Source organism: Nerophis lumbriciformis, linkage group LG22 (assembly GCF_033978685.3).
Source record: "Nerophis lumbriciformis linkage group LG22, RoL_Nlum_v2.1, whole genome shotgun sequence".
In the NCBI taxonomy this organism is placed as follows: Eukaryota; Metazoa; Chordata; class Actinopteri; order Syngnathiformes; family Syngnathidae; genus Nerophis; species Nerophis lumbriciformis.
Genome location: NC_084569.2, coordinates 14,477,565 through 14,502,185, shown reverse-complemented (window position 1 = coordinate 14,502,185; position 24,621 = coordinate 14,477,565). Strand labels below are relative to the sequence as shown.

At 41.0% G+C, this 24,621-nt stretch overlaps 1 protein-coding gene across 1 annotated transcript in view; it reads right to left on the bottom strand.

Moving 5' to 3' along the window:
* Positions 1 to 24,621, bottom strand: part of coro7 (coronin 7) — a 360,770-nt gene that overhangs the window by 176,351 nt on the left and 159,798 nt on the right. The window lies entirely within an intron of this gene.

Below are 24,621 nucleotides of genomic sequence, written 5' to 3'. Positions count from 1 at the left end.
AATGATTGCATAAACATACAATAAAAAGTCATTGGCAACAGTTTGAACATTTCTCCGCCCGAGGAGAACATTCATTATTCTACGTGGCCGCGTGCTAATACGGTCAACACAATCCTGCTTTTTAAACGTAGGACTTTGCACCCCACAGAATACAAAAACTGAGTCAAGGGGGGAAAAACAGCATTAATTCGTTTTTCGAAGCTGCTTCTCTGGCTCTGTTTGTTGGCTCTCTTTTCCGCTTGTTCTCCTGCCACACATTCCACCTTCGCTCGCCATTAATCTTCCCCAAGAATCGAATAAAAACATGTGCGCTGCGGTTTCTCTCGTGGCATGTAAACAAGCGTGGCTGCCAGTGTGTGCCAGCAGACCTTCCACGCAGGCTAAACCGGCGATAACGCAGCGATCCACTTCAAAAAAGCAGAAGGAAGACATTGACTTTAATTCATTCTTGACGGCACGCACACATGCAAGTCATTTTTCTTGCTCTTTAGGAGATTAGTAGACATAAAAACAGGCTGGAGTGTGACTCTCAATGTGTTGTCCCGATACCAATATTTTGGTACTGGTACCAAAATTATTTAGATATTTTGCTAAATAAAGTGGACCACAAACAATGGCATTATTGGCTCTATATATATATATATATATATATATATATATATATATATATATATATATATATATATATATATATACATACATACATACATACAGGTAAAAGCCAGTAAATTAGAATATTTTGAAAAACTTGATTTATTTCAGTAATTGCATTCAAAAGGTGTAACTTGTACATTATATTTATTCATTGCACACAGACTGATGCATTCAAATGTTTATTTCATTTAATTTTGATGATTTGAAGTGGCAACAAATGAAAATTCAAAATTCCGTGTGTCACAAAATTAGAATATTAGTTAAGGCTAATACAAAAAAAGGGATTTTTAGAAATGTTGGCCAACTGAAAAGTATGAAAATGAAAAATATGAGCATGTACAATACTCAATACTTGGTTGGAGCTCCTTTTGCCTCAATTACTGCGTTAATGCGGCGTGGCATGGAGTCGATGAGTTTCTGGCACTGCTCAGGTGTTATGAGAGCCCAGGTTGCTCTGATAGTGGCCTTCAACTCTTCTGCGTTTTTGGGTCTGGCATTCTGCATCTTCCTTTTCACAATACCCCACAGATTTTCTATGGGGCTAAGGTCAGGGGAGTTGGCGGGCCAATTTAGAACAGAAATACCATGGTCCGTAAACCAGGCACGGGTAGATTTTGCGCTGTGTGCAGGCGCCAAGTCCTGTTGGAACTTGAAATCTCCATCTCCATAGAGCAGGTCAGCAGCAGGAAGCATGAAGTGCTCTAAAACTTGCTGGTAGACGGCTGCGTTGACCCTGGATCTCAGGAAACAGAGTGGACCGACACCAGCAGATGACATGGCACCCCAAACCATCACTGATGGTGGAAACTTTACACTAGACTTCAGGCAACGTGGATCCTGTGCCTCTCCTGTCTTCCTCCAGACTCTGGGACCTCGATTTCCAAAGGAAATGCAAAATTTGCATGGTTGGGTGATGGTTTGGGGTGCCATGTCATCTGCTGGTGTCGGTCCACTCTGTTTCCTGAGATCCAGGGTCAACGCAGCCGTCTACCAGCAAGTTTTAGAGCACTTCATGCTTCCTGCTGCTGACCTGCTCTATGGAGATGGAGATTTCAAGTTCCAACAGGACTTGGCGCCTGCACACAGCGCAAAATCTACCCGTGCCTGGTTTACGGACCATGGTATTTCTGTTCTAAATTGGCCCGCCAACTCCCCTGACCTTAGCCCCATAGAAAATCTGTGGGGTATTGTGAAAAGGAAGATGCAGAATGCCAGACCCAAAAACGCAGAAGAGTTGAAGGCCACTATCAGAGCAACCTGGGCTCTCATAACACCTGAGCAGTGCCAGAAACTCATCGACTCCATGCCACGCCGCATTAACGCAGTAATTGAGGCAAAAGGAGCTCCAACCAAGTATTGAGTATTGTACATGCTCATATTTTTCATTTTCATACTTTTCAGTTGGCCAACATTTCTAAAAATCCCTTTTCTGTATTAGCCTTAAGTTATATTCTAATTTTGTGACACACGAAATTTTGGATTTTCATTTGTTGCCACTTCAAATCATCAAAATTAAATGAAATAAACATTTGAATGCATCAGTCTGTGTGCAATGAATAAATATAATGTACAAGTTACACCTTTTGAATGCAATTACTGAAATAAATCAAGTTTTTCAAAATATTCTAATTTACTGGCTTTTACCTGTATATATACATATATAAATAAATAAATAAATAAATAAATACATACATACATACATACATATATATATCATTTAGAAAAAAAATAAACCTTACATTTAGTCAACACATTCCTTGACTCCTGCATGAACCTGCATTTCAGGCAAATCCCAGGAAGGTTCCTGGCATTTGACGTGACTCAATTTCCTTTTTTTCATAGCCCTCCACTTTGGCTGTATGTGTCAACTGTCAGTCATGTTTCACAAACAGCAATACATTGAATAAGACCAAGAGGAAAGGGGGCCATCGCAAACGAATAATCTATTGTGATTTATTTTTATTTTTAAACATAAGTACATATCAAAGCAAATGAAATAAGAAAAAGCACAGCATCATAACTATATACTAATGTTTACATGCTTTGAAGTCATATGTATTATTTATAATTGTGTGAATGCTCCAAAGTATTCACACATATGGTTTTCTCCACCAAAATTCATCTATTTATTATTATTCCTCTTCTTCTTCGTCTCCAGATTTTGGCGTGCTCTCTACCTTCCACATTTTTCACCCAAATCAAACCGTTCCAACTTCAAACTGTTCAACCCATTCGGGAATAGCGGGCTTTCCCTTGACGAATTCCAAAAATTCCCAGATTTCCAAGTTTCCCGGGACATTTTCCCCATTCAAAATGAATTAGCCATTTTTCAAACTTCAACCATTTCCACATTTTTTAACCGATTCACACCATTCCACCTTCAACATATTCCACTTATCCTGGAAATTCAAACTACAATTTTTCCAAGTTAAAAAAAATTCCAGGTATTCCCAGAATTCCCGTTTTTTCAAACCCTTTTTTCTGGCGACTACTCTTCCCACATTTTTCAACGCTTTTCAACCGTTCCACCATCCAAACATACAGTATATATATATATATATATATATATATATATATATATAAGCTTCTTGTTATGGGACATTCATCCTCCGCTGTTGCCATTTATAATATAAAATAGTGTAAAGTTCTTACTTATATCTGTCAGTAAACTCGCCATGAAAGCGCTAAAACATACCGGTGTAGTGAGTTTACATTATTCACCCAAGGAACTTTAGTTATTAGAGAGTTCCGGTCGGACGGTTTTTCACGGGACACATTTGTGTCCTTGTTGTTGTTTCCGGAGGAGGAGATGCTGCTCCGTTATTGATTGAAGTAAAGTCTGAATGTCATTAAAACAGTTAGCGTCATCTTTTGACACTTCTTCCACTCCCGTCCTTGCACGCTACACCGCTACAACAAAGATGACGGAGAGAAGACGCTGCCGAAGGTGAACACAAAACGACACATTCGGAAGAAAAGCGGATGCGGCTTTAAGATGATCTGTAAAACATAATCGATGCAACATTTTGACCAAAGAACCACCATCACATGTTATGTAGACCACAAGGATGTGTTTTCAATTTAGAAAAAAAATAATAATAATATGACTCCTTTAATGCGCCCTATAATTTGGTGCGCCTTATATATGAAAAAAGATTGAAAATAGACCGACCATTCATCGGCAGTGCGTCTTATATTCCGGTGCGCCCTATGGTTCGAAAAATACGGTATTTCATGTCTAAGGGCTCTCATTATGTTGAAAAAAGAGTAAAATATTCAATTTAAAAGGAATGATTCTTACTTTCCAGAAATAGATTTATAGCAGTCATGTCCGGAACAAATTGACTTCACAGCAATAAACGAGGGATTGGTGTATACACTAACAAAGCTCACCGTGATTGACCTGAATTTTTTAATATTTAGCATGTAATATTCTTTAATGGTGTTAATCAATTTTTGGAATTTTCTAACATTACGGTCTCTTTGTGCGAGTTTCCTGACCTCGTCTTGTGAACAACAGTGTGGAAGACTTGCTCTTCCGGGTTCTTCAGACCACCAATTACGGACATGATCGCCTCGTTCATCTTTCTGAACAATGATTTATTTTGCAATAAAAACATTTTTGTGTTCGTTTTCAGTCATTTCTGTCCGTCTCGCCCTCACTCTCGTTCGTGCTCGGGTTTTCTCTCCACCATCAACAACCCCTCTCCTTCCCGGCTGCTTCCCTTTAACAGAGCGACCGGTGATTAGATAAGCCAGCCCAGGTGTGCCATCTACGCACCTGTCGCTAATCTCGAAACCGGTCCTGGCACAACCCGCTTCGCTGCAGGTCCGCAGGCCACGCCCCCCCCCACAAACAGTATCATCATTTTTATAGATAGATAGTACTTTATTGATTCCTTCAGGAGTTCTCTCAGGAAAATTTACATTTTATGGTGCCTGCCTTAGGACAACAGATGAAATTGAGCTTTTATAGGTAATTCTGCCATATTTACTGTGACACCTTTCCTCATATATTGATCAACATGCATTGTCCTGATCAAATACTGTTATTCAATTTATTTAAAACCTCACGTCGCCTTTTTTGATATCTTTTTGCTGGTAAGAAAAAAAGAAAACAGCTGTGATAAAGAGAGGTGAACAGCTGTTTTTAGAGGCAGAGGTTCAAAACCCCAGAGGCAAAAGTTTTTAAGACTCCAGTAGTGGCGAACTACAGTAACAGCTGTCAAACTCACGGCTGCTCGGAAGAATAGATTGTTGTTGTTTTATTTTAAAAGACAGGCGTGAAATATGCTTCACTAAACAGGAAATCAAGTGTCATCGGCGGTCACTCGAACGAGTATGACAATCCTCCTGGTAGGGGTGTATCCCTTTATGGAGGACGCCTGTGCGTGACTTTGTTTAACGTGGGGAGACTGGTGCACAGACAGTCACCACGCGATCCTTGACAGAATCGGGTCAGGGTCCAGTGGCATGGAGTCCAAAACGACTGGGGACCCTTTTCTGCTGCAGCCTTCTTCCGCCGTTGAGGTCTTTCCCGTATCCCTGGCTAGGGGGCAGTCAGGTACTAGGCCTTTGCCAAGGGCCACCTGGGGTAACAGTAGTAAAGGTGCCCCAAGACCCCATAGAGGAGCCTCCACTGCCAGATGCACTTTAACGTCATGCCCAGGACACAAAAAATCAAGTGTAGTAGGGAAGTTAAATAGGAAACATTTTTATTTTTGCCCTCAAATTCCTTCTTTGTCCAGGAAATTATTCCCTTACTGTTTTTACTGCGTGCACTGCAAGAACTAAAATCGAAGTGATTAAAGTACCTGAATGTTTTTGACCGACAATAGATATTTTTTTAACTACCAGGCACCTTTTGTTAGACAAAAATGCATTTTTTTGAGTAATATTAAGAAAAAATGTAGATGTACTTTTTGTTTTTTTGATTCAATAGGTGCAATATACACTGCAAAAAGTCAGTGTTCCAAAACAAGAAAAAATAAATAAATAAATTAGGAGTATTTTATTTGAAACAAGCAAAATTATCTGCCAATAGAAGAAGACAATTTGGCTTGTCAAGACTTTCCAAAACAAGTAAAATTAGCTAACCCCAATGAACCCCAAAATACCTTAAAATAAGTATATTCTCACTAATAACAACTTTACTACTACCGTATTTTTCGGAGTATAAGTCGCACCGGAGTATAAGTCGCACCTGCCGAAAATGCATAATAAAGAAGGAAAAAAACATTATGCAACTTTTATAAACTATGAAAAAAACTGCGACTTATAGTCCGAAAAATACTATTGTTTCATTGAAAATAAAACTGCAAAGTCCATTTGGCTGTCATCTGTTTTAATATGAGACACAATTGTAACAAAGTCATGATTTTTTTTTTCATGCTTGAACTAAAAAAGTAGTTTTATACTTGTGAGTGTTGATGACACAGCTTTGCAACAGTTGATATTCTAGTTTCAAGCATGTTTTACTCAATATAGGTCATAAAATCTCAGCAACAAGCTGTAATATCTTACTGAGATCATTTAGGACCAAAACCCTTAAAACAAGTAAAACACTCTAACATAAAATTTGCTTAGTGAGAATAATTTTCTTATCAGACAGAAAAAAAGCAAATATCACCCTTATTTGAGATATTTAATCTTACTTAATTTAATCTTACTTAGATTTCAGTTTTTGCAGTGTAGTTCAAGGTGTATAATTCAAGGATTCAAGAAGCTTTATTGTCGTTCAGCACACATGAGATCGTGTGAAATATAAGTCATCTCAGTTTTAGTACATACTTTCTATCACTACGTATGGGTACCGTATTTTCCGGATTTATATATTGGATTTATATATTGGGTATATATATATATATAAATAAAAATAGAGTTTAAACGACGTCCCTCCTGTCTGTGCCGTCTCCTCCTCCTGTACACGTAACATCCATCCGTCCATTTTCTACTTTGATTGTAAAGAATGTAAATAATTGAATGTATATACTCATGATGATTATCTTGTGTGATGACTGTATTATGAAAATAGTATATATCTGTATCATGAATCAATTTAAGTGGACCCCGACTTAAACAAGTTGAAAAACTTATTCGGGTGTTACCATTTAGTGGTCAATTGTACGGAATATTTACTGTATTGTGCAATCTACTAATAAAAGTTTCAATCAAAAACCGCTTGTCCCTCAGCTGCATTCGGGCGGAAGGCGGTGTACACCCTGGACAAGTCGCCACCTCATCGCAGGGCCAACACAGATAGACAGAAAGTAAACAGATACATGATAATAATACTTAACATACAAAGAAATTTGCCGCAACGGAGGGGATTACTATTACTTCATGGGCTAAAAATTACAGATGTCCGATAATATCGGCAGTCCGATAAATGCTTTAAAATGTAAAATCGGAAATTATCGGTATCGGTTTCAAAAAGTTAAATGTATGACTTTTTAAGACAACGCTGTACGGAGTGGTACATAGATGTCGGGAGGAGTACAGAGCAGTTGCGTCTCCCAGTCATACTTGCCGACCCTCCCGATTTTCCCGGGAGACTCCCGAATTTCAGTGCCCCTCCCGAAAATCTCCCGGGGCAACCATTCTCCCGAATTTCTCCCGATTTCTACCCAGACAACAATATTGGGGGCGTGCCTTGAAGGCACTGCCTTTGCGTGCCGGCCCAGTCACATATCTACAGCTTTTCACACACACAAGTGAATGCAATCCATACTTGGTCAACAGCCATACAGGTCACACTGAGGGTGGCCGTTTAAACAACTTTAACACTGTTACAAATATGCGCCACACTGTGAACCCACACCAAACGAGAATGACAAACACATTTCGGGAGAACATCCGCACCGTAACACAACATAAACACAACAGAACAAATACCCAGAAACCTTGCAACACTAACTCTTCCGGGACCCCCCCGCCCCCCCCAACCCCGCCCACCTCAACCTCCTCATGCTTTCTCAGGCAGAGCATGTCCCAAATTCCAAGCTGCTGTTTTGAGGCATGTTAAAAAAAAATAATGCACTTTGTGACTTCAATAATAAATATGGCAGTGCCATGTTGGCATTTTTTTTTCTCCATAACTTGAGTTGATTTATTTTGGAAAACCTTGTTACATTGTTTAATGCATCCAGCGGGGCATCACAAAAAAATTAGGCATAATAATGTGATAATTCCACGACTATATATCGGTATCGGTTGATATCGGAATCGGTAATTAAGAGTTGGACAATATCGGAATATCAGCAAAAAAGCCATTATCGGACATCTGTACTAAAATATATATACAATGTCAGCCACGGCGTTTGAGATGGGCATTAAAAGGGATTAATCGGCAATGACCATTATGAAAATTCCCTAGTTTTAGCGATAACTATGCAAATACAGTTGGCAAACCTTTGCAAAGAGAAAATACAAATATGTTTACAGCTACAGAGCATTGGCGCTGATGATGGCAAACAACTCCAAACCACAAAATCTCTAATTTACTAGAGAATCTGGGACACTTGAAGTAATCAATCCGACTAATTACGCCTCCCCTAAACACACATCCCCATGCAGCCTAAACACAAAGTGATCACGGTCAGAACGTAATGGCAGGCTCAAACATCACCGCCGCCACGGGGCCTGAGTCAAAGTGACCCCTTGACCCCCGGCTTGTGACCTCTAACCTTCAGGATTTAACCCGTCAACTTCCGGCTAACAAACACCTGTTTTTAGCCAACAACTGCTGCAAGAAAGGGAGAGAGGGGGAGGTGTTCCAGAGCTAGTTATTACACACACACACACACACACACACACACACACACACACACACACACACACACACACACACACACACACACACACACACACACTAATCCTGTCTATCGAGGGGGTCTGGACAGTCACAAGTGTCTGGAAGCTGATTAGTACCAAGGCAGTGAATGAGTAGCAGACCAGGATATGGCCAATTTTTACAGGCTCATGTCGGGGCAATTAGTACCTTTTGTTTATGTGTTCTGATTGGACCGGGCTAAACAAGGACACGTTCTATGCTCAGGTCAAACTCTTGCAAGTAAAAATAAAACCGTGCAGTTAGGTGGCTTTAAAAGGGAACATTATCACCAGACCTATGTAAGCGTCAATATATACCTTGATGTTGCAGAAAAAAGACCATATATTTTTTTAACCGATTTCCGAACTCTAAATGGGAGAATTTTGGCGAATTAAACGCCTTTCTAATATTCGCTCTCGGAGCGACGACGTCACAACGTGGCCTCACATCGGGAAGCAATCCGCCATTTTCTCAAACACCGAGTCAAATCAGCTCTGTTATTTTCCGTTTTTTTCGACTGTTTTCCGTACCTTGGAGACATCATGCCTCGTCGGTGTGTTGTCGGAGGGTGTAACAACACGAACAGGGACGGATTCAAGTTGCACCAGTGGCCCAAAGATGCCAAAGTGGCAAGAAATATGACGTTTGTTCCGCACACTTTAGCGACGAAAGCTATGCTATGACAGAGATGGCAAGAATGTGTGGATATCCTGCGACACTCAAAGCAGATGCATTTCCAACGATAAAGTCAAAGAAATCTGCCGCCAGACCCCCATTGAATCTGCCGGAGTGTGTGAGCAATTCAGGGACAAAGGACCTCGGTAGCACGGCAAGCAATGGCGGCAGTTTGTTCCCGCAGACGAGTGAGCTAAACCCCCTGGATGTCTTGGCTCACATCAACTCCAAAACTGGACAGATCAGCTTTCAGGAAAAGAGCGCAGATGAGGGTATGTCTACAGAATATATTAATTGATGAAAATTGGGCTGTCTGCACTCTCAAAGTGCATGTTGTTGCCAAATGTATTTCATATGCTGTAAACCTAGTTCATAGTTGTTAGTTTCCTTTAATGCCAAACAAACACATACCAATCGTTGGTTAGAAGGCGATCGCCGAATTCGTCCTCGCTTTCTCCCGTGTCGCTGGCTATCGTGTCGTTTTTGTCGGTTTCGCTTGCATACGGTTCAAACCGATATGGCTCAATAGCTTCAGTTTCTTCTTCAATTTCGTTTTCGCTACCTGCCTCCACACTACAACCATCCGTTTCAATACATTCGTAATCTGTTGAATCGCTTAAGCCGCTGAAATCCGAGTCTGAATCCGAGCTAATGTCGCTATAGCTTGCTGTTCTTTCCGCCATGTTTGTTTGTGTTGGCTTCACTATGTGACATCACAGGAAAATGGACGGGTGTTTGTAACGATGGTTAAAATCAGGCACTTTGAAGCTTTTTTTAGGCATGGGTAAAATTTTGAAAAAAACTTCGAAAAATATAATAAGCCACTGGAATGGTTTTAACCATTCTGAAATTGTGATAATGTTCCCCTTTAAGGAATATTTCGGCCTTGACTCTTGGCACTTGGTACTGTGCAATCTACTAATAAAAGTTTCAATCAATCAACCATCAAGATAAGTGTTGACAATTCAAGATCATTTATCAAAGTTTTGAGCAAATTATCTACGACTAAAGGCATATTTTCATTGACTGAATAGAAAAAGTAAATAGCACCATCGCCACCTGGCTATGTCTGATTGATATAACGCTTTATTTAGTGTTCAAAGTAGTGTTGTCCTGATACCAATATTTTGGTACCAGTACCAAAATTATTTCAATACTTAGCGATACTTTTCTAAATAAAGGGGACCACAAAAAATTGCATTATTGGCTTTATTTTAACAAAAAATGTTAGGGTACATTAAACATATGTTTCTTATTGCAAGTTTGTCCTTAAATAAAATAGTGAAAATACAAGACAACTTGTCTTTTAGTAGTAAGTAAACAAACAAAGGCTAGTAATTTAGCTGCTGACATATGCAGTAACATATTGTGTCATTTTCCAGTCAATTATTTTGTCAAAATTATTAAGGACAAGTGGTAGAAAATGAATTATTAATCTACTTGTGGGCCCCACTACGGCAAGATAGGATGCAGCTAGACCGTGTAGTATTTTATACGTAAGTAGTAAAACCTTAAAGTCACATCTTAAGTGCACAGGAAGCCAGTGCAGGTGAGCCAGTATATATTAAGATTTTAAAAACACTCATCATTCGGGATGATACTTGAAACCGGTTTTCCCGGTTGTTCGATAAGAAAAGAACCGAGTCCTCGGACTCGAATCCCTTTTTGAGAACCGGTACCCGTTATTGAGACCACTATAGTAAAGAAAAAGAGTTGGTTCTTTATTCGAATCCCTGGGAACGAATCCCAAATGGGCAATGTTATGCCCATTTGATTATAGACTCTTACTGACACCTTGTGGCGATGTGAAAATACTACGCGTCATTAGTCTGGCCACTTCCGGTTTGAGACAATTGAGAAGTAGACAAGTTGTGTTAGCTCTTACAAGCTTTGGAAAAGATAAGTCTGTAAGTAAACTGTTTAACTTGTTTATGTAACTCAATATTAAGATGGAAAGTGGTTACATTTAAAACTAAGATGTTTATTGAAAAACGATTTTTGTGCAATGGATGATTTGAGGACTTAAAATGGCTGCCAGTCGTGTATTTCCACCATCAAAATAGTTTCAACACTCAGAAGTATTTGTTTGATGATAGTACTGTATATTTGCGTGAAGCTAATATTTACATATTGTGTATTCAATTTGAGTATGTTAATTGAATCACATAGCTTATACATTTGTCATTGTGTGTATTTCAGTTAAAAAAAAATAAATAAATAACAGTCCAGTGCAAGACAAAAGTAAAGAAAGGAAAAGACAAAGCAAGATCAACAACAATAAAGAACCTAAATGGATTAATCTGCTTTGGAACTTTTCTTTTCTTTTCTTTCTTTAGTATATTTCGAACATGAACACACTTACATCATAATACATCACACAATTTCATATCATTTCATTTTACATCATGCCCGAAAAGGAGCAAAGCTTATTTAATCCTACCCCTTTCCCACTTCAAAGCGTTTACAAATATATAGAATCATTTACTGACCTTTTTATATAATAAAATAACATCTTTGAATTAGTATACATCCATCCATCCATCCATCCATCCATCTTCTTCCGCTTATCCGAGGTCGGGTCGCGGGGGCAGCAGCCTAAGCAGGGAAGCCCAGACTTCCCTCTCCCCAGCCACTTCGTCCAGCTCCTCCCGGGGGATCCCGAGGCGTTCCCAGGCCAGCCGGGAGACATAGTCTTCCCAACGTGTCCTGGGTCTTCCTCGTGGTCTCCTACCGGTCGGACATGCCCTAAACACCTCCTTAGGGAGGCGCTCGGGTGGCATCCTGACCAGATGCCCGAACCACCTCATCTGGCTCCTCTCGATGTGGAGGAGCAGCGGCTTTACTTTGAGCTCCCCCCGGATGACAGAGCTTCTCACCCTATCTCTAAGGGAGAGCCCCGCCACCCGGTGGAGGAAACTCATTTCAGCCGCTTGTACCCGTGATCTTGTCCTTTCGGTCATAACCCAAAGCTCATGACCATAGGTGAGGATGGGAACGTAGATCGACCGGTAAATTGAGAGCTTTGCCTTCCGGCTCAGCTCCTTCTTCACCACAACGGATCGATACAGCGTCCGCATTACTGAAGACGCCGCACCGATCCGCCTGTCGATCTCACGATCCACTCTTCCCTCACTCGTGAACAAGACTCCGAGGTACTTGAACTCCTCCACTTGGGGCAAGATCTCCTCCCCAACCCGGAGATGGCACTCCACCCTTTTCCGGGCGAGAACCATGGACTCGGACTTGGAGGTGCTGATTCTCATCCCAGTCGCTTCACACTCAGCTGCGAACCGATCCAGTGAGAGCTGAAGATCCTGGCCAGATGAAGCCATCAGGACCAAATCATCTGCAAAAAGCAGAGACCTAATCCTGCAGCCACCAAACCGGATCCCCTCAACGCCTTGACTGCGCCTAGAAATTCTGTCCATAAAAGTTATGAACAGAATCGGTGACAAAGTTTTGTAATATGTAATTAATTAATTAATTCAGTCATTATTAACATACTGAGATGAAGAATATCTTATTTTCAATAAGGTTGGAAGTATTTCTCATAATTCTTCTTCTTTGTACTCTGTAAGCACTATTATTTTGAACAACCTTTTTGAACTGGATCACATCAGTACAATTTTTAACTTCTTTACTTAATCCATTCCATAATTTAATTCCACATACTGATATGCTAAAAGTTCTAAGTGTTGTACGTGCATATAAATGTTTTAAATTATTTTTTTTTCTAAGGTTATATTTCTCCTCTTTAGTTGAGAAGAATTGTTGTACATTCTTTGGTAGCAGGTTATAGACGTCTTGGATTGTTTGCAAGCTGTCTGCCTGTGTGTGTAGTTAGTATGTTCCAATAGCAGCAGAAGTGCACTTTTTGGAGAGCTGTATTATTTTGTGCCCAAGGGACTGATTTTATTTAATACTATATTATTATTTATACACCTATAGTGATCCCAGAGACAGGTTGTTTTTGTGTTACTGTATATATTTGTTTTTCTGAAAAATCCCACTTAATATACTTTGGGTAACAGTCAATATTTATTTTTTTAGGTGGGTAACAGTCAATATTTATTTATTTATTTATTTATTTTTTTTCTTATAAAATAAAAGTGAGCTTTTATTAAACCAAATAATGTGTTTTTTTCCATATACAAGGAATCGGTTCGATAAGAGGATTCGATAATAGGCTCGAACTCGATCATTTCTTATTAAACATCATCCCTACTCATCATAACAAAAGGACGACGGCGCCGGATTCTCGCACACTCCTGCGGCAACCCAGTCGACTTCTGCCCAATCTGGTTGCAGCGTAGACAGCCCACAAGTGCTTCGAGCTTTGCCAGGGCCCAGAGAGCGTAATTCATTGTTAGGGACCGCTGTGCCAGATTGGGTGACGCTGCATTCGCCGCCACCACGCTAAGACAAACAAACCGGGGCGACCCACAGGGCAGGCTGACGCCGCGTGCCTCCGCGGGCGCCTCCCAGCCCGGGCTGCGGCCTGCAGCTAAAAAGTCACACAGCTCGTGGTCACCTTAAGCGGAACCTAGTGGAAACTTTGCACAAGTCCACGTCGAGTGCATTGCCGCTTGGGAGAAGGTAGCGATTCAGCAGACCCCCCCGCCCCCCCTTCGCTAATGCAGCCATCGCTTCCCGAGCGACCGCAAGTCGACTGCAACCGCCGTGCAGAGCAGAGAATAGCATAACTGCGGGGAGCCGGAGGAAAGATATAAAAACATACGCTGGAGATGGCGCAGGGTGATGGATGGATTACATAAAAGTGGAGTCACCAAAGAAGGAAACATCTTAATACAGACTCAAGGATAAATCTTACAGGATGGCCCGGAGACCCAGGAAAAAAAAAGGAGCAAAGCAGACAGTTGAGTGGGGAGAGGGGGGTCTCTCAAGTTCTACCGCTGCATATTTTCCATCTTAAGAGATATAATTTAGGGAAACCAAGTCAAGGTCAGACGCGGCGAAGACGCAGCCAAGACACATTCTCTCTTTATTCCATTTCCGTCTGCTCCCTCCCTCTTTCCCCCGTGTCCTTTTGTCGTCGTCTTCATCAGCTTTACTTCATGTCAAAACACAAGTGTTTTTGGTAACACTTTAGTACGGGGAACATATTCACCATTGATTAGTTGCTTTTTAACATGCAAATTAGTAACATGTTGGCTCTTAAAGGCCTACTGAAATGCAATTTTCTTATTTAGGTCCATTCTATGTGTCATACTTGATCATTTTGCGATATTGCCATATTTTTGCTGAAAGGATTTAGTAGAGAACATCGACGATAAAACTTTTGGTCGCTGATAAAAAAGCCTTGCCTGTACCGGAAGTAGCAGACGAGTAGCGTGACGTCACAGGTTGTGGAGCTCCTCACATCTGCACATTGTTTACAATCATGGCCACCAGCAGCGAGAGCGATTCGGACCGAGAAAGCGACGATTTCCCCATTAATTTGAGTGAGAATGAAAGATTTGTGGATGAGGAAAGTGAGCGTGAAGGACTAGAGGGCAGTGGGACCTGATATCCAGCTGGGAATGACTAAAACAGTAAATAAACACAAGACATATATATACTCTATTAGCCACAACACAACCAGGCTTATATTTAATATGCCACAAATTAATCCCGCATAACAAACACCTCCCCCCTCCCGTCCATATAACCCGCCAATACAACTCAAACACCTGCACAACACACTCAATCCCACAGCCCAAAGTACCGTTCACCTCCCCAAAGTTCATACAGCACATATATTTCCCCAAAGTCCCCAAAGTTACGTACGTGACATGCACATAGCGGCACGCACGTACGAGCAAGCGATCAAATGTTTGGAAGCCGCAGCTGCATGCGTACTCACGGTACCGTGTCTGCGCATCCAACTCAAAGTCCTCCTGGTAAGAGTCTCTGTTGTCCCAGTTCTCCACAGGCCAATGATAAAGCTTGACTGTCATCTTCCGGGAATGTAAACAATGAAACACCGGCTGTGTTTGTGTTGCTGCAGCTTCCCGCAATACACCGCTTCCCACCTACAGCTTTCTTCTTTGCTGTCTCCATTGTTCATTGAACAAATTGCAAAAGATTCACCAACACAGATGTCCAGAATACTGTGGAATTTTGCGATGAAACAGATGACTTAATAGCTGGCCACCATGCTGTCCCAAAATGTCCTCTACAATCCGTGACGTCACGTGCCGGCGTCATCATACCGAGACGTTTTCAGCAGGATATTTCGCGCAAAATTTAAAATTGCACTTTAGTAAGCTAACCCGGCCGTATTGGCATGTGTTTCAATGTTAAGATTTCATCATTGATATATAAACTATCAGACTGCGTAGTCGGTAGTAGTGGGTTTCAGTAGGCCTTTAACTAGTCATTATTAAGTACTTGTGTCCGTCATGTCCTCATGTGTCATGTCTTTTTATTTTTTTGGAAAATAATGTGCAATAATGTTATATGTGTATATGTATATATATGCATATGTATGGATATGTGCATGCCTGTGGATATATACATATATATAGATACATATCTTCTTTTTTTTAATCTTTTTTTACTTTTTAAATTACTAAATTATTGTGTATGCACCTTAAGGGATCTGCTCCAATTTCGTTGTTCTTTGAACCTGTTCACTGTAATAATGACAATAAAACTCTATTCTATTCATTTTACTTAATTATGCCTTATTCTGTATGGCTTTATCATACAACCAGTAAGCCATTAACTCAGAGTATTCCCTCAATAACCTCAGAATTATTGCTTATTAGTAGAGATGTCCAATAATGGCTTTTTTGCCGATATCCGATATTGTCCAACTCTTAATTACCGATTCCGATATCAACCGATACCGATATATACAGTCGTGGAATTAACACATTATTATGCCTAATTGTGTTGTGATGCACCGCTGGATGCATTGAACAATGTAACAAGGTTTTCCAAAATAAATCAACTCAAGTTATGGAAAAAAAAAATGCCAACATGGCACTGCCATATTTATTATTGAAGTCACAAAGTGCACTATTTTTTTTTACATGCCTCAAAACAGCAGCTTGGAATTTGGAACATGTTCTCTCTGAGAGAGCATGAGGAGGTTGAGGTGGGGGGGTGTATATTGTAGCGTCCCGGAAGAGTTAGTGCTGCAAGAAGTTCTGGGTATTTGTTCTGTTGTGTTACGGTGCGGATGTCCTCCTGAAATGTGTTTTGTCATTCTTGTTTGGTGTGGGTTCACAGTGTGGCGCATATTTGTAACAGTGTTAAAGTTGTTTATACGGCCACCTTCAGTGTGACCTGTTTGGCTGTTGACCAAGTATGCAAGCATTCACTTGTGTGTGTGAAAAGATGTAGATATTATGTGATTGGGTCGGCACGCAAAGGCAGTGCCTTTAAGGTTTATTGGCGCTCTGTACTTCTCCCTACGGCCGTGTACCACTCCGTACAACGGCGTTTTAAAAAGTCATAAATTTTACTTTTTGAGACCGATACCGATAATTTCCGATATTACATTTTAAAGCATTTATCGGCCAATAATATCGGCAGTCCGATATTATCGGACATCTCTACTTATTAGTAACCCTAACCCTAACCCTGACCCTTATATGTTCCCCTAGTGTCCAAATAACTCTAAATTAAGTCTTTGTACTTTAATAAGCCACTAATTAATGGTGAATATGTTCCCCCATACTAAAGTGTTACCGTGTTTTTGATACAAGGGTCGCATGCTTTGTTGGCAGGCTGTTCTAGAAAGGCAATTGCACCTCATATTGATATTGCTAATTCAAAGGGGGGGAAAAAAGAGAAAATGAGTATAGCAGCAACGAGGTTATAGATCAGAGCGTTATGGAGTTGAGAAGACGGCATGTTCAAACCGCAGTGTAATGAGGTGCAATTTACTCAAATGTGCCCTTAAGGACACATTTCAGACTTAAATGTATCTTTTTGTACCTTTTATTATACCAACCCCAAAACCGGTGAAGTTGGCACGTTGTGTAAATGGTAAATAAAAACAGAATACATACATCCATCCATTTTCACTTATTCCCTTCGGGGTCACGGGGGCGCTGGAGCCTATCTCAGCTACAATCGGGCGGAAGGCGGGGTACACCCTGGACAAGTCGCCACCTCCTCACAGGGCCAACACAGATAAACAGACACAATGATTTGCAAATCATTTTCAAGCTATATTCAATTGAATAGACTGCAAAGACAAGATATTTAACGTTGGAACTGGTAAACGTTGTTATTTTTTGCAAATATTAGCTCATTTGGAATGTGATGCCTGCAACAGGTTTCAAAAAAGCTGGCACAAATGGCAAAAAAGACTGAGAAAGTTGAGGAATGCTCATCAAACACTTATTTGGAACATCCCACAGGTGAACAGACTAATTGGGAACAGGTGGGTGCCATGATTGGGTATAAAAGCAGCGTCCATGAAATGCTCAGTCATTCACAAACAAGGATGGGGCGAGGGTCACCACTTTGTGAACAAATGCGTGAGCAAATTGTCGAACAGTTTAAGAACAACATTTCTCAACCAGCTATTGCAAGGAATTTAGGGATTTCACAATCTACGGTCCGTAATATCATCAAAAGGTTCAGAGAATCTGGAGAAATCACTGCACGTAAGCGATGATATTACGGACCTTCAATCCCTCAGGCGGTACTGCATCAAAAAGCGACATCAGTGTGTAAAGGATATCATTACATGGGCTTGGGAACACATCCGAAAAACCACTGTCAGTAACTACAGTTTGTCGCTACATCTGTAAGTGCAAGTTAAAACTCTACTATGCAAAGCGAAAGTCATTTATCAACAACACCCAGAAACACCACCGGCTTCGCTGGGCCCGAGGTCATCAAAGATGGACTGATGCAAAGTGGAAAAGTGTTCTGTGGTCTGACAAGTCCACATTTCAAATTGTTTTTGGAAACTGTGGACGTTGTGTCCTCCAGAACAAAGAGGAAAAGAACCATCCGGATTGTTATAGGTGCAAAGTTCAAAAGCCAGCATCTGTGATGGTATGGGGGTGTATTAGTGCCCAAGACATGGGTAACTTACACATCTGTGAAGGCACCATTAATGCTGAAAGGTACATACAGGTTTTGGAGCGACATATGTTGCCATCTAAGCAACGTTATCATGGACGCCCCTGCTTATTTCAGCAAGACAATGCTAAGCCACATGTTACAACACCGTGGCTTCATAGTAAAAGAGTGTGGGTACTAGACTGGCCTGCCTGTAGTCCAGACCTGTCTCCCATTGAAAATGTGTGGCGCATTATGAAGCCTAAAATACCACAACGGAAACCCCGGACTGTTGAACAACTTAAGGTGTACATCAAGCAAGAATGGGAAAGAATTCCACCTGAAAAGCTTCAAAAATTGGTCTCCTCAGTTCCCAAACGTTTACCGAGTGTTGTTAAAAGGAAAGGCCATGTAACACAGTGGTAAAAATGCCGCTGTGCCAACTTTTTTGCAATGTGTTGCCGCCATCAAATTCTAAGTTAATGATTATTTGTTTCTCAATTTGAACATTAAATATCTTGTCTTTGCAGTCTATTCAATTGAATATTAGTTGAAAAGGATTTGCAAATCATTGTATTCTGCTTTTATTTACGAATTACACAACGTGCCAACTTCACTGATTTTGGATTTTGTAGAAAGTAAACTTGGGTACTTTACAAGTTATGTAAAGATGTGTATTTACCAAGAATAATCACATACATTTACAACTACAATTTAGTTCAATCCAATTATGTTCAATAGTTTATATGTTCATATTCCAGATAATATCCAAAGTTTGTATGGAAAGGTAAAAATAATAATTGACAGGTACATGGGAAAAGAAAAGTGTTCAATATCTCCTAAAGCAGTGAAACCAATTCAAAACTGCTATGCCGTTTTGGCATTAATTGAAAAAGTGAACAAAACTAAATAAATTGGTAAAAACTATGAAAAAACAAATGTTCTTTCGACATTATATCTTTGGGGAAAATGTTCGGATACAATATAAACTTAAATACAATAAGACAGCCCTCGCAAAAATGACTAATGATCTACTGCTAACGATGGATTCTGATGCGTCATCTATGTTGCTGCTTCTTGATCTTAGCGCTGCTTTCGATACCGTCGATCATAATATTTTATTAGAGCGTATCAAAACACGTATTGGTATGTCAGACTTAGCCTTGTCGTGGTTTAACTCTTATCTTACTGACAGGATGCAGTGCGTCTCCCATAATAATGTGACCTCGGACTATGTTAAGGTAACGTGCGGAGTTCCTCAGGGTTCGGTTCTTGGCCCTGCACTCTTTAGTATTTACATGCTGCCGCTAGGCGACATCATACGCAAATACGGTGTTAGCTTTCATTGTTATGCTGATGACACCCAACTCTACATGCCCCTAAAGCTGACCAACACGACGGATAGTAGTCAGCTGGAGGCGTGTCTTAATGAAATTAAACAATGGATGTCCGCTAACTTCTTGCAACTCAACGCCAAGAAAACGGGAATGCTGATTATCGGTCCTGCTAAACACCGACATTTATTTAATAATACCACCTTAACATTTGACAACCAAACAATTACACAAGGCGACTCTGTAAAGAATCTGGGTATTATCTTCGACCCAACTCTCTCGTTTGAGTCACACATTAAGAGTGTTACTAAAACGGCCTTCTTTCATCTCCGTAATATCGCTAAAATTCGTTCTATTTTATCCACTAGCGACGCTGAGATCATTATTCATGCGTTCGTTACGTCTCGTCTCGACTACTGTAACGTATTATTTTCGGGTCTCCCTATGTCTAGTATTAAAAGATTACAATTGGTACAAAAGGCGGCTGCTAGACTTTTGACAAGAACAAGAAAGTTTGATCATATTACGCCTATACTGGCTCACCTGCACTGGCTTCCTGTGCACTTAAGATGTGACTTTAAGGTTTTACTACTTACGTATAAAATACTACACGGTCTAGCTCCATCCTATCTTGTCGATTGTATTGTACCATATGTCCCGGCAAGAAATCTGCGTTCAAAGAACTCCGGCTTATTAGTGATTCCCAGAGCCCGAAAAAAGTCTGCAGGCTATAGAGCGTTTTCTATTCGGGCTCCAGTACTATGGAATGCCCTCCCGGTAACAGTTAGACATGCTACCTCAGTAGAAGCATTTAAGTCCCATCTTAAAACTCATTTGTATACTCTAGCCTTTAAATAACCCCCCTTTTAGACCAGTTGATCTGCGGTTTCTTTTCTTTTCTCCTCTGCTCCCCTCTTCCTTGTGGAGGGGGGGGGGGGGGCACAGGTCCGGTAGCCATGGATGAAGTGCTGGCTGTCCAGAGTCGGGACCCGGGGTGGACCGCTCGCCTGTGCATCGGCTGGGAACATCTCTGCGCTGCTGACCCGTCTCCGCTCGGGATGGTGTCCTGCTGGCCCCACTATGGACTGGACTCTTACTATTATGTTGGATCCACTATGGACTGGACTCTCACAATATTATGTCAGACCCACTCGACATCCATTGCATTCGGTCTCCCCTAGAGGGGGGGGGTTACCCACATATGCGGTCCTCTCCAAGGTTTCTCATAGTCATTCACATCGACGTCCCACTGGGGTGAGTTTTTTCTTGCCCTTATGTGGGCTTTGTACCGAGGATGTCGTCGTGGCTTGTGCAGCCCTTTGAGACACTTGTGATTTAGGGCTATATAAATAAACATTGATTGATTGATTGATTGAAATAGTACGGTCATTTTACAAATACGGCCGTAAATCTGTCACCAAGACGGCATTCAAAGCCATGCTAAATTAGCAATTATCTGAATGGACTTTTGAATGGACGTGCCCGCGATGCTGTTAAACTGAACTTAAACTATTACGAAGGACATATTGAGTCACTTCTGAATAAAAGTTTAGCAGATATAATTGTAACAATAGGCAATCCAGTCCGTCGGAGCAGAACAAGCAAACCACCACATGAACACAGTGTTTATGCCAGGGGCCGACCCTGGTCCTGGCTGTGGGTTGAGTCTATTTCATACTGCAATACAAGCTGTACACACTTCCATAGTATCGTCCCTTGAGAAAGCATGATAAAAACCAAAGAGATGTGTTCACTTTCGGGAAATACCGTAAGTAAAAAAGAACCGATCCACATTGCAGCCTCATCTTATGACAAAATCTACTTTACACCTGCAAGTCCTCCTCGTATTCCTACTCAGGCTCATGTACGTATGGAAAAGTGCTCTTGGCCCTAAGAAGATTAAAAAAAAGTTCATGGAAATGCAATCACTACGGGGGTTCGGTCTGATGTTGTGCTGGCCAGGAAATAATTTGCCCATTGTGCAAAGCAAGTTAAGAGTGGAAGAAGGTAAGAGAAGAAAAGGTTGAGGACCCTTAGGGGGGGGAAAAGCTCTGTGGATTTCCCTGCTTGAACATCAACGCTGTGTGAAGCCACCAAACGTTATTTCAGGTCAATTAGTCAGCAAGGAATTGTGTGGGCGTTTTTGTGCAATGCTGGGGGGCCCCGGGGACTATGGAATTGTAGAGATTGGGCTGTTGGGACTTGTGAGAGTTCAAGATGTGTGAGAGCACGATTGAACCTTGGCTGTTTTTTGTGTTTTTCCCCCTTTGGTTACCACAGCTTTTGAGTAATGCAAACTTTAACATATACATTTTTCTATGTTAATTATATTATTTTCTACGAGAGGAAAGCAGCGAAGGTCTACACGCATGAATAAACGGTGCCTTTTGTCTCTTGAGATTTACAAAACTTACCGTAATGATCTTGCTCTTCGATATACAATCGCGATCAAAAGTTTACATACACTTGTAAAGGACATAATGTCATGGCTGTTTTGAGTTTCCAATAATTTCCACAACTCTTATTTTTTTGTGATAGAGTGATTGGAGCACATATTTGTTGGTCACAAAAAACATTCATGAAGTTTGGTTCTTTTATGAATTTATTATGGGTCTACTGAAAATGTGACCAAATCTGCTGGGTCAAAAGTATACATACAGCAATGTTAATATTTGGTTACATGTCCCTTGGCAAGTTTCACTGCAATAAGGCGCTTTTGGTAGCCATCCACAAGCTTCTGGCAAGCTTCCGGTTGAATTTTTGACCACTCGTCTTGACAGAATTGGTGCAGTTCAGTTAAATTTGTTGTTTTTCTGACATGGACTTGTTTCTTCAGCATTGTCCACACATTTAAGTCGGGACTTTGGGAAGGCCATTCTTAAAACCTTAAAGGCCTACTGAAATGCGATTTTCTTATTTAAACGGGGATAGCAGGTCCATTCTATGTGTCATACTTGATCATTTCGCGATATTGCCATATTTTTGCTGAAAGGATTTAGTAGAGAACATCGACGATAAAGTTCGCAACTTTTGGTCGCTGATAAAAAAGCCTTGCCTCCACCGGAAGTAGCAGACGAGTAGCGTGACGTCACAGGTTGTGGAGCTCCTCACATTGTTTACAATCATGGCCACCAGCAGCGAGAGCGATTCGGACCGAGAAAGCGACGATTTCCCCATTAATTTGAGCGAGGATGAAAGATTTGTGGATGAGGAAAGTGAGAGTGAAGGACTAGAGGGCAGTGGGAGCGATTCAGATAGTGAAGATGCTGTGAGAGGCGGGTGGGACCTGATATTCAGCTGGGAATGACTAAAACAGTAAATAAACACAAGACATATATATACTCTATTAGCCACAACACAACCAGGCTTATATTTAATATGCCACAAATTAATCCCGCATAACAAACACCTCCCCCCTCCCATCCATATAACCCGCCAATACAACTCAAACACCTGCACAACACACTCAATCCCACAGCCCAAAGTACCGTTCACCTCCCTTAAGTTCATACAGCACATTTATTTCCCCAAAGTCCCCAAAGTTACGTACGTGACATGCACATAGCGGCACGCACGTACGGGCAAGCGATCAAATGTTTGGAAGCCGCAGCTGCATGCGTACTCACGGTACCGTGTCTGCGCATCCAACTCAAAGTCCTCCTGGTAAGAGTCTCTGTTTTCCCAGTTCTCCACAGGCCAATGGTAAAGCTTGACTGTCATCTTCCGGGAATGTAAACAATGAAACATCGGCTGTGTTATCCGGCACAACAGTCAGGGTGTGCATTCTACGGCGGGGGTGTGTTATCCGGCACAACACCTGCCGTAATACACCGCTTCCCACCTACAGCTTTCTTCTTTGTTGTCTCCATTGTTCATTGAACAAATTGCAAAAGATTCACCAACATAGATTTCCAGAATACTGTGGAATTTTGTGATGAAAACAGACGACTTAATAGCTGGCCACCATGCTGTCCCAAAATGTCCTCTACAATCCGTGACGTCACGCGCAGGCGTCATCATACCGAGACGTTTTCAGCAGGATATTTCATTGTCCCATTTACTCTCTGTAAAGCACCAGTTCCATTGGCAGTAAAACAGGCCCAGAGCATAATACTCCAAACATATTAATTGTGGCCAAACAGATGAATTTTTGTTTCATCTGACATCACATGGACAAAGATAAGACCTTCTGGAGGAAAATTCTGTTTCGACCATGACTGTATATCTATGTTATGGTCAGAACATTCAGACTTCCCCAATAAAAATGACAATTACTGCATTATTGGCCGTTCATTTCAGGAAAACGTTGCCACATGTCCATCCTTACTGAGAAGCATGCCACAACATTACCTTTTAAATTTGAATGGGATCAAGCTTATTATTTTCAGGACACTCCAGTCATGGAAATAATTAATAAACTACATGCAGTGCATTTCTTTTCTTCTAAAATGTGTTGATTCTCTGACATAGACTTGTTTCTTCAGCATTGTCCACATATTTAAGTCAGGGCTTTGGGAAAACCATTCTTAAAACCTTAATTCTAGCCTGATTTAGCCATTCCTTTACCACTTTTGACGTGTGTTTGGGGTCATTGTCCTGTTGGAACACCCAACTGCGCCTGAGACCCAACATCCGGGCTGATGATTTTAGGTTGTCCTGAAGAATTTGGAGGTAATCCTCCTTTTTCATTGTCCCATTTACTCTCTGTAAAAGCACCAGCAGAACAGGCCCAGAGCATAATACTACCACCACCATGCTTGATGGTAGGAATGGTGTTCCTGGGATTAAAGGCCTCACCCTTTCTCCTCCTATTGTGGCCAAACAGCTACATTTTTGTTTCATCTGACACCACGTGGACTTAGATAAGAACTTCTGGAGGAAAGTTCTGTGGTCAGATGAAACAAAAATGCTCCAATCACTCTATCACGAAAAATAAGAGTTGTAGAAATGATTATTATTATAAACTAATACCCCTGTTCTAAGGCCACCGTACTTACTAGTTCATACCTCGCGAAGCTTGTGTATCAGCAGGTTAAAAGGATCTATTCGACACATTTTGTTTGTTTGTCGCTTTTTCACATGCATGCATAATAAAAACCG